Genomic DNA, 7,821 nt, shown 5'->3' with positions numbered 1-7,821 from the left:
ATTCCACTAATATCAACTCTATTAGCTTGGAGTTTCAAGCCACGTGTATGCCCAAACACATGATTACAAAACAATCTCTCTAAGAGATTAGCAAGTATGACCGATCACTGACTTTGCTATGTTTGATAATGCTTTATGTCTTTGGTTGACATAGTTTTGTATGATCGATTAATGTCTTGAGGTTGATTGATCAATCAACATGATTTTACATTGTCTGGACAACAATGATTGACTAGTCCATTGAAAATGATCTGTCATGTTTTATAGCACAGTTTAGCCATATTCTGGTTGATCAATCATTCTTTTTATTTTTGGCATGTGCACTTCTGGTTGATTATCATTGGCAAATGTTGATCAATCTTCTCAGTGCTAGTTCACTAAGTGGATTTCTAAACTAAGAATATAAGTCATCCTAAGAGACTCCAACATGTTTGAAATGTGTGAATGCTTTGGGAAAATATATAGAAACGTAAATATGACCTAAAACTCCAAAAAAATTCATTGTACCTCAAGTTTTGAAGGTTTGAGGCTACTCTCCTACATAGATTGAGTTTTGTGATTTGTTTTCTAGTCTTCAATGCTTTGATTTTTATTTTTAGGGTGTTTCTTCAAGAACACTTTGACACTACTGTGTAGTTCGAGGTCTTTGAGAAGCTTATGTTCATTATTTTCATAGACCTTTGACTTTTGTATCTCTTGAAGGAAATGCATCTAAAATGTTTGAATTACAATTGTTAGATCAATTAAGTTTTGTTATCATCAAAATAAAAAGGGAGTCAACGCTCGATCAACACCACTGCTCTTCTATAATAGATAGAGGGAGGTGGGAAAGGTCCCCATTCTTCTTGCTCTAATTGGGGCCTTCTCCGCCCCTTCTATCATGCATGACGCTTAGGATAAATTTAGGGAGTCTTATAGATCAATAATTTTTATGGTTAGAGGCCTAAAGTACTTTTGTTATTCCTATGCTTATATACAAGTGATTTAGAACTTGTTTTTGTTTTGGTGTGTCTCTTCTTACAAAAGTTTAATCATAAGTTCCAACTAGTTTGTCTTTTTCTTGTTCCTATAAAAAAAACTTTTATTTTTATGTCAAACACTGGCTTCCCTCTTTGGGACTTTAGAGGGTTAACAAGCCACCTATCAAAAGTGAAACTCGGAATAGAATGGGCCACCCTTAATGTCGACACAAATGCATGGTGAATTGTTACTAGACATTATGAAAATGTTAGGAGAGGCCTTCCCTATTTTTCCTAAAACCCTCCTCATATTTCATTTCTACATGGTATCTTTCTATTGTACAAAGAGGAAACTAGGGAAGGAGTCATTGCTTGTCCCCCTATTTCAGTCTAGGAAGGGAGTGGAGACTCCGTCCTTGATTGTAAAAAGAGGGGAGTGTTATGGATTCTATAGCATCATGAGTTACCAACAGGCATAGGAATTAATGAATGTGTTTTTCAATTTCCATGTAATTATTTTTGGTTTGGTTTTGTCTTTGGTTTGGGTTGGTTTAGCATTTATTGGTTTGAAGCATTGACCCAAGGGGTCTTTAGTGTTTTGGACGTCCTCAACCCTATTTAAGGGGAGGGCTAGGGTAATGAGAGATATGAATTGAGTCTACTTTAGCTAGAGTAAATTAGATAAATAGGTCAAGAGCTCCTTCAAGCTCTCTCTCCCGTTTTCCCCAATTCTCCTTTCCGAAAATCAATCTCCATCATTCCCTCATTCCATCTCAACGTCAAGCAAGGTAATGGAAGGAAGAGAAGAGAGGAGGGTGACAAGATCCATGGCTCTTGAGGATCCTAACAACGTGGTAGCAGACAGGTCCACCCTCGGTGATTCCTCTTCTCCAGAGGACATACGTCAAGTACTTTTATAACTTCAACAACGATCCACTCTTCAAGGTACTGAAATTTCTCACATCAATAATACATTACATATGCTAGAATCATCTCTCCAAACAGTCATCCGGCAACTTGCTGCACTTCAAGCACCAACGCCACCACCAACCACCAATTTTCAACAACAATCAGTACATCAACAACAATTCACGTCACCACCAAATCCACCCTGCACCAACCACTGGTTCCCATGGCTACTCACGCACAAGGACCATCCACGGTTCCAAGGTAATTTAAACTTAACTTTCCTACATATGATGGCTCTAAAGATCCCTTACTATGGTTCACGAAATGTGAATAATTCTTTTATCATCAACAAACGGTGGAAATGGACAAGGTTACTTTGGCCGCCTACCACCTGCTCAATGAAGCACTCATGTGGTTCCATCACTACTGAAATGTCCATTCCACTCAGGATTGGCTGCACTTTAAACATGCTTGCCAATTGAGGTTTGGACCTCCAGCTAGCAGCAACCCAGTGGGGAATTGATCAACTATAAACAGACAGGCACCTTAGAAGTTTACCAAAAAACGTTCCAAGAAAGGTTGGCCCGAGCTAGTGAATTTGTTCCTCCTCACCTACATGTTCAGATTTTTAATGCTGGATTGACAGAGGCGGTTAGATTGGAAGTGGAATTACTTGGTCCGACAGATTTGGACTCAGCAATGAATTATGCCAGAGCTATGGAACACAAACAGAGAGTTCTAAAAGAGTCTTTACATCGAAAACCATTTTGGAACAACAGAACACAGGGTACTGCATTTGGTCCACGTTTTGGGTCCTCTGCCCCTAACCAAGCAAATCAGTCTACCAGTGTGCCTCCACACACTATGCCACGCAAAATTTTGACTAAACAGGACATGGAAGCTAGAAAGGCCAAAGGCCTATGTTTTAATTGTGACGAACAATTCCTTCCAGGACATACCTGTAAACGCTTATTCAGTATTGAACTGTTGGAAGAAGATTCAGAAGAGCTTCCTGAAAATGAATTTGTTGAAGAGGTACAGCAAGAACCAGAGTTCTCCCTCCATGCCATGCAGGTAAAGGCCAGTTACATCATCTCATGCTACTTGCTTTAGTTGATTCGAGCAGCACATATAATTTTATCAGTGAACCAGCCGCGCAACAATTGGGATTGGAAATTCAACAGCAAATGGGACTCTCGGTTTCAGTGGCCAATGGGGCTAAAATTGCAAGTGTGGGTTTATGTGCAAACACCCCTTTCACCATTAAGGGACATTCCTTTTAGGCAAATTTACTAGTCATTCCCTTGGCTGGATTTGATTTGGTGCTCGGGGTCAAATGGCTTCAGTTATTAGGACCTATATTATGGGACTTTCAGGCTCGAACTATGACCTTTACAGCACCACAGGGTTAGATTACATTGCAAGGTATTGTGGCACAGGTCCCTAACGCACTTCACACTTTACAGCTTCAGCACAATGGTGATGGTTAGTTAGCTCCTTTACTTACAACATTTGCGGATTTATTTAATGACCCTACGGGTCTACCACCAGTGCGTCACTGCGATCACCTCATTCGTTTAAAGTTGGGAACTGATCCAGTAGTGGTGCGACCTTATCGTTACTCGCATATACAGAAAGATGAAATAGAACGACAGTGCATGCATATGCTCGCTCAAGGCGTGATCCAGCCCAGCCGATCTCCTTTTTCCTCACTAGTGTTACTAGTACGTAAAAAGGATAAATCATGGATGTGTCGACTATAGGCAACTCAACTTGCAAACAATTAAAAACAAGTTCCTCATTCCAATCGTGGACGAGTTGCTGGATGAGTTACATAGTGCTACAATTTTTACCAAATTAGATTTGAAATCGGGCTATCATCAAATAAGAGTTCAACCGGCAAATGTGGAGAAGATTATGTTCCATACACATCACGGTCATTTCGAGTTCCTCGTCATGCCCTTCGGTCTCTCCAATGCACCCTCCACCTTTTAGGCCCTCATGAATGAGGTATTTTCATCACTTCTGCGCAACTATGTGTTAGTCTTTTTTTATGCCATTCTGGTCTACAACAAAAATTGGGAAGAACATCTCCACCACCTCCAGCAGGTATTTACCATTCTATGCTCTCATCATTTGGTTTTGAATAAATCAAAATGTTCTATGGGTACATCTGAGGTGGCATATTTGGGCACGTCATATCAGTTGTGGGCGTGTGATGTAAAATTTAATTACATCGGTTTTTATACTTCGCAAGCGTACGAATCGTTCATGTCATTTAGCGGGAAGCGAGGGTCATATCCACAGGGAGGACTGAATTTTGTGTATTCTTCAGTCAACTAGCCTAACCAAATATGATGAATTAATCTGAACTAAACACTAATTATATCCTAAATTATCAAGCAATCATCTGGTTAACTACTTGCACAACAGGAAATGTCAACTCTGGATTTTACGGTGATTCGTGCCTCTCTCGAGTGCCACGTGACCACGGATCCGATTTCTCAATCCTTGCATCTAGCCCCTCTCAGGCGCATAGAGTGAAAGACAGAAATCGGATTAAAATACCAAAATCCAACCTAAATTATAATCCTACCCTAACTAGCTAATTTAATCAAATATCCGGAAGACAAATATTCAATAAACATTAATTATCAAATCACATTTAATAAACATTCAAACCTAAGTTCAAACTATAGAAAAATTAAATTTCAAAATGATGAATTACTCCCCTTCTCCTTCCTCTCGATCGGGCAACAGACTCGTTCTCACGGGTGCTGCAATTTCCGGAAATTGATGGCTTCGGGTAGCAAGAGCGAGTGGCCGGAGGTAGAGATGACGCCGGCGAAGAAGGATAGAAGCCGACAGACAGAGGTGACGACTGGCAAAGAACGAAACAGAGCTAAAGTCCTCTAAAAGGCTCTCTCGAGTCTCGGTCGGAGTCGGAGTAGTTCCGGGAATGGTCGGAAATAGGTAATCGACACCAAAGGATAGTCAGAATGCGGAATTGGCACCGGAGGAGCCCTCTAGGGTCACCTCTCGGCCTAGCGAATAAAAACTGGCACTGTCGAACTCGCCACGACGGAGACTCTCTCGAGCTCTCCTCGGGTCTGTTCTCGGTTGTCGGACGGCGATGGACGACGGTGGCGCGGCGAACGACGGTGGCAAAATCCTCTCGGGTTTTCCCCTGTTTCGGTCCACGGTGCTCTGTTTCGGTCAACGCTCCCTTTCTCTTCAGTCGATGCTCCCCCTCCCTTTTAATACGATTTCCCCTAAAAAATCACCTCCATTTCATTAAGGGCATTTTGGTAAATATCTCCTTCTCCACCAAAATTCTCCTGAAATTCCATAATTGAATCCATAAAAAGCATTTCAGGAATAAATAAACCCTAAAAACAATGAAATATAATTCAGGAGAGAAAAATATGGAATATAGACAGTGATTAATGCCAAATTCAATAAATGCACGTTTCATTTGAAAACCGATAAATAACCACCTATAACACAATTATAAAGATTATTCTATTATAATTAACCTAGTTCTCAAGTCAAAATATGGCATCTATCACACCCCCAAACCTAAATCTTTGCTAGTCTCTAGCAAAACAACAATCGAACCAAAATTAAGCCTAGGAAAACAAAATGCCACTTTCGTAGGGAGCACGATTGTATTTAGCGCATGCAACAAGCCGTTAAACCCCTACTTTGCAGTAGTGGACGAGTTATGTCTCGTGAGGGTTTGCATGGATTTTACCCACAAAATTCATCTAAATCAATAATATAAAAAGAAAACTGAAGAAAATTTACTCCTCATTAGCATATGACTAACACTTAGTATCGTAAAATATCTGAAAATCATATGAGATCCTGCACAATTTAAAAACCTGTGTAAAAAATAGCATATTATCAATCCAAATACACTCATTGTTACTCCACCTGAACCAATGTGACCCATAAGCAATTACTTCAATAGAACAAAGAAGCAACAAATAACAATAAAATCCTGGTCACATCACAATTAAGAGAAAATAGTAGAGTAAGCCTGTTGTCTGACAATCTCACAAAAGAAATATACCAATTTCAATCTTGACCTGCAACTTCATTCAAATTACTATTCATCATCAAAGTTAAGGAAACTCATTACTTCCAGATTTAAAACCATTTTAAGCTATTACCAACGCACTTTTGCTATTACCAGCGTAATTTTTGTTTCACTGAATACTTTTGGTATTACCACCATTTTGTATTCGTCTTCACTGCACATGCACTTATTTTTAAGTAACCGACTGTTCCGGTGCATGTCCCTGGGTTTGCCCAGGCTGTTTCTGAAGTTATCTGTCTTTTGCAAGCAAGAACATTTCCATTTGCATTCATACATTACAACAAAGAATTTTACTGAGGTATAAAAAGGAATGAATTCAAACAGGCATACAAGACTATTCAGACTAACATAGATCAACACTAGATTTACATGTTCTCTTTTGCAACTAAGTTCCAAGTCTAATGCAATAGTAAGTTATCCCACTGAATTCTCATGGATCACAACAAATGATATCAGATTTCTAATAGGTATATTCTACACAGTTTTACGAAAATTTTTGAAACACATTTGAGCAACTTATTTTAACTCTACTAACGTTAACCACATACTAAGAGTAATTTGAAAACCAAAAACAGAAATCAAAAGAAAATTATTGCTAAGACATAAAAGAGTCGTTCCTCTCCCAAACCTAAACCTGACATTGTCTTCAATGGGGAAAAGTTAAAACACCAAAACGACTACAAAAAGGAATAATAGCTTAGCTAGTTATACTCCAGAAGAGTAAGGGTTAAGCTCCCTCAGGGCTCCTAAATCCATAGGTGGAACCATATGTGTTTGGTCATCAACAATAATACCGAAAAGTCAATAAAGACCCCCAGAAATGATACATGGTCTCCCTCGAAGAAGGTTTACTCGTATCCGCCGTACCCGTAGGTAATCATCCGTAGATGAAACCGCTATCCCACATCACACTTTGAAGAAATCTCCGTGTGACTGGCCACTGAAGGCAACAGGAATCACGCGCTGAACACACGTCCTTAAGTTACTCACCATAAGGTTTTCATTCAATACTTCAAGATCGAACTGGTCAATCCCAGAACGGTTGTTTGAGTACAGACCTCTCAAACTAGGGACCAAAAGTCTGGTCATCGACTACCGGAACCATTTATGCTCTTCAGCTGGCAAGAGAGTACCCCGAGTCCTTGATGGGGCCGACATCACCGGGGGACCTCCAATCAATCAAGACCAGAGTACACCAAAGGTTATCCCAAATAAGAATGAATAAACCAAAAATAAAACTGTAATGTACAAAGGGATAGAAACGTGGGGATTGCCCACAATGTCCTAAGTTTATAGTCGTAAGCAAGACTCTGACGCATTCAAGATGAAATGACAGGTTCCTCCAAGAAAATCACCATCACCTCCTCCGATGTGGGGACATTCTCAAGATACGGTATGAGCCTCTGACCATTAACTTTGAAGACAGACCCGCCTCCGTGATTGTGGATCTCAATAGCGCCATGAGGAAACACCTGTGTAACTTCAAATGGACCGGACCACCTGGATCTTAGCTTCCCTGGAAACAAATGCAATCGTGAGTTATAAAGTAAAACATTCTGCCCAACAGTAAAAGACTTGCGAAAAATAGATTTATCATGTAAAAGCTTTGTTCGCTCCTTATACAGTTTGGCATTCTCATAAGCATCATGACGTATCTCCTCCAACTCATTCAATTGCAATTTTCTCTCCTCACCCGCTTGAGTCAAATCAAAATTCAAAGCCTTAATGGCCCAATAAGCTCTATGCTCAAGCTCAACAGGTAGATGACATGCTTTGCCGAACACTAGGCGAAATTAAGACATCCCAATAGGAGTCTTATAAGCGGTTCGAAAGGCCCATAAAGCATCGTCC

This window comes from Aristolochia californica, unplaced genomic scaffold (assembly GCF_029961685.1).
Source record: "Aristolochia californica isolate CCGP_79_NKW_82.1479 unplaced genomic scaffold, dmAriCali1.0.hap1 SCAF_2, whole genome shotgun sequence".
In the NCBI taxonomy this organism is placed as follows: Eukaryota; Viridiplantae; Streptophyta; class Magnoliopsida; order Piperales; family Aristolochiaceae; genus Aristolochia; species Aristolochia californica.
The sequence above is the reverse complement of the archived record's forward strand: the minus strand, read 5'-3'. Positions refer to the sequence as shown.